An 8194-nucleotide genomic window follows, 5' to 3' on the forward strand; every position below is an offset into this window, starting at 1 on the left:
GCAGCACTTCTTTAAGTATTTAAGGCCTGTCCTATAGCAGGAAGTAGAGCAAATCACTCAGCACAGCCAGTTTTGATATATTTTCCTGCACACTCTGTTTACCACAATGGTTTTTTTTAAATGTTGAATTTCTTTTCTGAATGGAACCTTCAAGCTCTTTTGGGATTTGCTCATCAATAGGTGTACCCGAACCTTAGACATACGGTACCCCACTACCTCATTATGAGCTACCTCCTCTTGATGTTGGACAATTTACTGCGTAGCGTGTCTCAACTCTATGTTTGTGCCTGGGGGTCCATATTACTAGAAAATAAAGGCTTTTCGTTTTCTATGTACTGCACTTCTACATTTCTAAGCAACCTCCTCGTGCAGAGACAGTAGCCATTTTGCTTCCAGTGGCTACAGCCTGGGCTAGATTAGGTGCACACCCTGTGCTCTTTCATGGCAGTCTGACTTTGTTTTTTTACCTGATGGGGAAATAAGTTATTTTAAGCCAAAACCACACACTTTCTATGGATGGAAACAAGAATAGGCGTCAGCACAAAAAGCTGCAATGTAAATATGCCACAGTCTCTATTTTCATGTCAGTCACAATGTTCTTTTAATGTAGTTTGTTTAATGAATGATGTGTTAAAAATAAAAGTAAGTTGTCTTGCTGTTTCCAGGACAACCACCACAGTGGTTTATCTCGGTGCCTCTCTGATTTCAGAGCCTGGCAATGAATATTAAGAATGAAGCATGCATATGCAAAGCATTTCATGGCTTAATTTTATGCTAATAGAACAGTCACCTCTCAGTCAGGTACCTGCTGCACAGGGAGCAAAACGTAGGTTTAGCTTGTAAGAAAGCAGAAGTGTAATGTGTGTCATTTTTTAAATTCAATCTCTATCTGGTAGAGCAGTTCAGCTGGCAGCACTTTTTTTTGCATCTAGGGCAGAAATTTATAGATTGAAATGTTGGCTGGGAACAGGCATATGTTCCCTCACTTCAGGATCACTACAGGGATTACAGAGCTATTGTGTTGCAGTGGAAGCTTTCACATTCAGTGCATAGAAGCTCTTATCACATTACCATCTGTGCTTAGCTTCCTGTGAATAGCAGCAAGGCTACCTACAGTACTACCTCAAAAACTGATGTGAGTGACCCAGGGACCCAAGTCAGCGTCAGTCATCTATGGAGGTTCACCTAAGGAGGAGGAATGGTCACATCTGCCATTGACGTCACCTAGCATGTGCTGTGGCTCATCTCCATTTTTAGTTGTGTCACAGTAGCTGGAGGTGTCGGAGAACAAAATAAGGGGCTAATACATTATGGGCACATGGGACTGGTAAGTAGCTTGGGTGCTGAGCTGGTGCTAGCACCCCAAGCAAGCTGGCATCACTTGGTGCATTTTCTGTTGCTTTAAGTGGTGTTCTGTCTCCTTGTGCTAGGGGTGAATTTGGCCTTGTGTTTCTTTTGATGTTCTCTCTGGGCAACAAGGGAGATGCGAGACATGGCTGTTAAACGTGGAGGCAGAATACTGCATTGCTCTAGATAGAAATGATTATGTCTCCAGCTCTCTGGCCTGGCAGAAGCTGGGAGGGTTAATCCCCTCCTGAAGAGAAGGAGAACCTTCTATTACTTTCTAGTGCTGGAGGGAGTGCGGCACAAGAGTGCTGGAGTTCTCCAGAACTCAGATACTCCAGTGATGGGTGTGGTATAAAGGGATCCATATGTCAAGCCAGGCGGGAGGGACTAGAATCAGCCTTGCGGTAATGTTAATACTCATTCATTGAAAATGCTCTGACTGAATATCCCATTAAATACAGTTTCAATAGCGTCCTGCTAAGAGAAGGAAAAAGGAAGGAGAGAGGCAAACACATTGTGATACTTTCCCTTTGCACATCTTTCATCAGATCATGACTTCCCCTCACAGAAGATTCTAGAAAAGTCCCAGTTTCCAGTCCCACAAGGAACACCTTGTTCCATCACCTGAGGTATTAATGGGGCCCCCTTGTTCCTCTGGAATTAAGTAAAGAAACAGCAGATGATAAACTGGACTGACAGCTCTTCAGGAAGCTTCAATATCCATGAGAGTTTTAAGACTTTATTATAAAAGGCAAAAGAAAAAAAATAATGTAACTAGTGACTTGAAGTCACAGCAGGCTAGATGGCCCACTTGCTATTAATGCAATTAGAGTCAATGTCATGATAGCGCTAGCACTTGTTTGAACTCAAGGCCTCCATTATGTCAAGAAGTTCATTGCTCCTTTCTAATGGATAATAAAAGAAAAATATAAGTGATGGCAATGGAAGTCGCTCCTTGACGTGACAAGTAGGGATGACAGCTTTTGGAGCAAGGATTGTCTTTTGTTATATGCCTATACGGTGCCTAGCACACTGGGGCTCTGATTCATGTTCCTGCAATAGGAGCAAAACAGCTTTCTCTTGCAAATTGACCCAGGCAACCCATGTGGGCAACAGACTTGGGAGGTAGGAGCAGAGCCAAACTGGAGCAACCATCCTGGGTCACATGCTTTGGGACCCCCATGCTCTGGGGCTGGAGCACCCACCCAGCAGCCACTGGCAACCCACCTACCAGAACCTCTCCCCAGTGCCTACTGCCTGTTGTGGTTTAGCTATTTTGCAGTATAAGGAGGTACTGGGGGGTGGAGAAAGGAGGGGCGCCAGGGTGCAGAGCATTTGAAGGAGGGAATGGAACTGGGTGAGGAAGAGACAGGGAGGGGCAGACTATGGGGCCAACTCAGCACGTATGTCCTGGACCCAGCACCACCCTATGGACAGACCTGGGCAGGCAGGCACAATTTTGAGTCTACACCAGTGACTTTTTGTTGCCCTGGGAGCATCATCTTTGAAATCTCCTGGCAGGGGGCTGTCTGTTTTCTGCCAAAAGCTAAAAACTTGCTTGTTGTCAAGGCCATTGTGCACTGCTCGTATGGAACGTATTTAAAGTGCTCTATAATGCATGGACTAGTGGTCCAAAGCCTTGGGGGGGGGGGGGTCATCACCTGAGGCAGGTTGAAGGGTCTCAGAGCTAACTCAGCCAGAAGTGAGAACAACTGAAATCCATTGACCCACCCAGGTGAGGGGTGAAGTATTCATCATCTAGAGAGACGGTGCAAATTTGGGCCTTTATAAAAGCACAGAAAAGCCCCAAGAAAAAAGACCTTGAATAGGAGGGACCATCGGGGTGAGTTGAAGACAGTGAGAAGCCCTGGTTATATATAGAAACAAAAAGGGCAGGAACTCTATATACACAAGACAAATAAGAGCACAACTTGTACCACACAAGGTAGGATCCATTATGGAGACAACACTCCGCCACAGCTCTCTCACTGAGACAAGCACTGCACAGTCTGACCATTGGGTATGAAATGCTTTGTTTACAAGTTCCTTTCTATCTAGCAAGTACAGGCTCCGGCTTGCATTTTGATCTTTTTTTATGGGTAGTCAAGTCTCCAATCCTTATACTTACTTCTATTTGAGTCTTCACCTGACTGTCAGATAAGGTTCTGTCTATTTTTACTGTAGACACAAGTAAGTGCTGTGTACTAAGGGGAGGGATGAACGGAGGTGAAGCTAGTGAACCAGGAGCACTGCTTTCAGAGGCGTGCACTGTGAGCATCTAGGAGTCACAGATGGGTGCTCTAGTGTAACAAACTAGGTTGTAGAGACAGGCCGGAGGGACTTGTGCCCAGGGCCAGAGTTATCCCTCTGGTGGCTAACATCCCCATAGACTTAGCTGTAGGCTCTCTCTGCTGTGCCCCAAGGACTCCCTTAGGGAGTCTAAGGGATGAAGCATGCAAATTACTAGACGGCATAGTGAAAGAATGGGGCTTGCACACTCCAGATGTGTTACCAGTAGGGTTGCCACCCATCTGATTTTTCACCCAGACACTCTGGGTTTCAGCTTAGGGGTTCATAGACTCACAGACTTTAAGGTCAGAAGGAGGGACCATTTTGATCATCTAGTCTGACTCCCTGCACAGTGCAGGCCACAGAATCTCACCCACCCACTGCTAGAATAATCCTCTCACCTATATCTCAGATATTGAAGTCCTTGAAACGATGGTTCAAAGACCCCAAGATGCAGAGAATCCTCCCGCTAGTGACCCGTGCCCCATGCTACAGAGGAAGGCAAAAAACCTCCAGGGCCTCTGCCAATCTACCCTGAAGGAAAATTCCTTCCCGACCCCAAATATGGCGATCAGCTGAACCCTGAGCATGGGGGCAAGACTCACGAGCCAGACACCCAGAAAAAAGTTCTCTATAGCAACTCCTATCTTCCCACCATTGGCCTATTTACCACTGATAGTGAAAGGTCAATTAATTGCCAAGATCATGTTACCTCATCAAACCATCCCCTTCATAAACCCATCTAGCTTTATCTTGAAGCCAGATAGATCTTTTGCCCCCACTACTTCCCTTGGAAGGCTGTTCCAGAACTTCATTCCTCTGATGGTTAGAAACCTTCGCCTAATTTCAAGTCTAAACTTCCTAATAGCCAGCTTATATCCATTTGTTCTGGTGTCCACATTGGTATTGAGCTTAAATAATTCCTCTCCCTCCCTGGCATTTATCCCTCTAATATATTTAAAGAGAGCAATCATATCGCCCCTCAGCTTTCTTTTGGTTAAGGTAAACAAGCCAAGTTCCTTGAGTCTCTTTTTATAAGAGGTTTTCCATTCCTCGGATCATCCTAGTGGCCCTTCTTTGTACATGTTCCAGTTTGAATTCAGACTTCGTGAGGAATACAAACAAAAAAATCCATTGTAACGTTTATGCCAGTTGGATTATTCCATTAGTTCAACACTTACTAATCTTTGGAGTGAAACCAGCTTTGAGGGGAACTATGGTCTAGCACTCAATCCATAGAATTAGGAATCAGAAGTCTAGTCTTGGATTTGCCACTGACTTGCTTTGTAGCTTTGGCTATTCAGTTGTGAATGGCAGATGTCAAGCTGGTGACGCTGATCAAGTTAAGAACAATGGATATACTGGACTATTCTAAAAATAAAAATTGTTTTAAAAGTCTATTCAATTGCTAAAGGACAATGTGCTGCATTTGATCTTCACAGACAGAATGCTTCTGGGGAAATGGCCTGTCCCATACATTCAACTACAGCAGTAGCTTTCCAAGCCACAGTACCAATCACAGTAAATTAGAACTTGACAGATGAAATAAGAGATGTGTAACACTACCTGTTGATGACAAACTTTCTGGGGTACAGATTGTCTGTGTTACATATGTACAGTGTCTAGCACAAGAGGATCCCGGGATATAACAAGGGTGCGCACGTAGCATCACAACACAAATAAATCCTCCACCACCACCACCATTTTGCAGATTATAAATTGCATGCAGCATCTTTCCTCATGAAGGTTGTTCCCAAACTACTGTGAAGCTATAGTATGAGTGTAATTAAAACATTTACATAAGAAAATACATTATATTTTGCAGTCATAAATAAGTTGGCATTTAAAAATTCTAGGCCCTGATCCATAAGCTATGGAAAATTTTTCTATGGGATTCACCTATGTCTAAGAGCTTGTTGGACAGATATATTATTTGATTTCGTAACTTCTCTACATATTTTGAAATACAGCCTTTCAAATATTTTCATAGCATGGACCACACTTGCAAAACGTATCTCCATTTGCAATAACAAAGACCACTTGCCCATTTTTGGTCAGCCATCCCTATAGCAACGACAGCATTTTAGAAAGGAGAATGAGGATAGTATTTGCTGTACCTTTAGCTGCTGTTAATGAGATGCCACAGCTGGAAATAAAACAGAATGTCATGTGACCAGCCAGCATTCCACAAATCTCTCTCTGCACTTTGCAGTCCTTCAATTAATCTGATTAGCGGATCTCTTTTTCAGTTTGTGTGTTTATTATGTCTTTATGACTATATGGATTTTCTCCATATCAGTAACTAGCAACTACACATTACCACAGGCTTAGGGCTAGTTTTGATCTTTGTTATTACCGGTGTAAATACAGAATAGCTTTATTCATGAAAAGATCATTTAAGGGTTAATCCCTTCATTTGTCACTGTCGCTTATATGCAGAATCCCAGGTACATAAAAAAAGCACTGAGGGTTGCATCACGTGGCTCTGTACCTGGCATGTGGTACAAGAGAGGCTGCTAATAAAAGACTGACATATTGGCAATAGTGGGTAGTTTTATATTTAACTGTTGCAAAGCACAGAAATCAGTTGCATAATGAAATCCCGAGGCTACTCATTTGAAATTCCAGTGCTTTTTATCCTCTAACATCCACAGCGATACCCCCAGCTGTGCTACCTTAAAAGCCTGCAGTTTAACTTTTACCATTAGAAGTCAATTTAGAAATGGAGCCAGAAGGCAAAAGTATGTTTAAGTTAGCAGGCTAAATGGGGAGAGAGAATCAAAGTAGCAGGAAAGTGGATCTACAGAAGCACATATTCATTCTTGATCATTAGTTTAAAAAGTATGGGCAGAGGACAAACAATAAAGGTACTTCTTTCTCCATTTCTCCTCTCATCGAGGTTAACAAGAACATATCCATTGAGTAAGTCCTGTGGCACCTTAAAGACTAACAAAAATATATGTAGTATCATGAGCTTTCATGGGCAAAACCTGCTTCCTCAGATGAGCTGGTGTGTTTTTTCCTCTAGTTTGACACAGGGGATTATACTGTAGTCATTTTACTGTTTCAAAGAAAAAAAGATGAAGCTGATCAGAACATTTAACAGGGGGAGGAACCAATTATTTGGTTGAAGGTGTGAAATGATAGAGCCAAGTTACAGAGGGTTTATCCATTTCAATGGCCAAGTTAAACAAGAACATTGCAACTAAATTGCACTGCTCCTACACCGCCATTCATAAACTCAGGAGAACCAAGTTAGCTGCTTTAATGACCAAGTTAAATTGCACAATTGAGTTGGACTCCTCTGTAACTTGTTTTAAGGTGTGATATCTACAAAGAGAGCCAACTGACTCCTTTTTATAGATGTGAAATGGTTTTCATTAGCTCTTGTAGGCTGCCAGCCTGCTTGTGGGTTTTGGATGGGTCCTGCCAATTTTCTCTGTATTTTCAAACAGGGCTGTAGCTAGAGTTGCCAGGTGTCTGGTTTTGAACCAGACAGTCCAGTATTTGAGCTGTTTGGGAAACAAATTGAGAAAATATAAGTGTCCTGTATTTTCTAAATAAGACGCAATGTAGATTCTGATGTAATGTCATGTGTGTCGGGTATTTTTGTTGAAACCATTTGGCAACCCTAGCTGTAGCTAACAGAAGGCATGCAGGTGCATTGTGGGGCTGAAATGCTATTGTACCTGAGGAAAGGTGACTCACTTTGGAGAAATTAACACAAAAGTTCTTCTGAAGTGTTTAAACTAGAATCTCATGTGATTAGAATCTCAACTGGCACCATTTTTGGAACAGAAAGGCCAAAATACCACAAGAAAATACAGAGAGGCTCACACCTCAAAATTGGGATCCAAGTTTCAGACACTCTGAAGTTTGGGGGTGCTCATAGGAGCTCTGTAAGCAAGCTTGGTTTTGCAGCATGTGTGTCTGTTTGGAAGAGGGAGTGCTGGAAGCTAGAACTGGTCTGGAAGTTATCCCTCTGCATAAAGCTTTTATGAAAAGGATATTGATTTCATTTTTATTGATATTTAAAATGGGGGAGGAGTTTGTTAGAAGCCAAACACTTAAATATTTGGTTTCCAACAGGTATAATTTCAGGCACTAAAGCCCACAAAATGCTTGTTTTCAGGTTTTCATTAAAAAAATTAAAAAGTTATTTGTCAATGTTGTAATTTTTTTCTTAGGTATCTTAGTAAAAAACGTATAGCTCTCGCTATTGGAAATCTTGTAAGATACCTTATCTTTGGGAGATTTTTCCAGCTCAAGTTTGCATTTTCTACAGGCTTGGATTCAGACTTCTGGGGTACTTTACCAAACCTGAATTAGTTAAGAATGCTTGCAAGAACACACCTGCAATAGCATGCAGTGAATTGGGCCTCCATCCACTCAGATCTGAATGCTGATTTCAAACACTGTTGCCCCCTTTAATCCAACAGTTTGGGGCCTTTTGGGTGCTCCAGGTGAGAGCAAAAAATGGTGGTATCTTTGTAAATAAAGAAAACTACATCAAAGACTGTTCAGAGTCCTGTGTCTTTGAAGGCAGGAGCAATCATGT

This window comes from Pelodiscus sinensis, chromosome 3 (assembly GCF_052426305.1).
Source record: "Pelodiscus sinensis isolate ZL-2025 chromosome 3, ASM5242630v1, whole genome shotgun sequence".
In the NCBI taxonomy this organism is placed as follows: Eukaryota; Metazoa; Chordata; order Testudines; family Trionychidae; genus Pelodiscus; species Pelodiscus sinensis.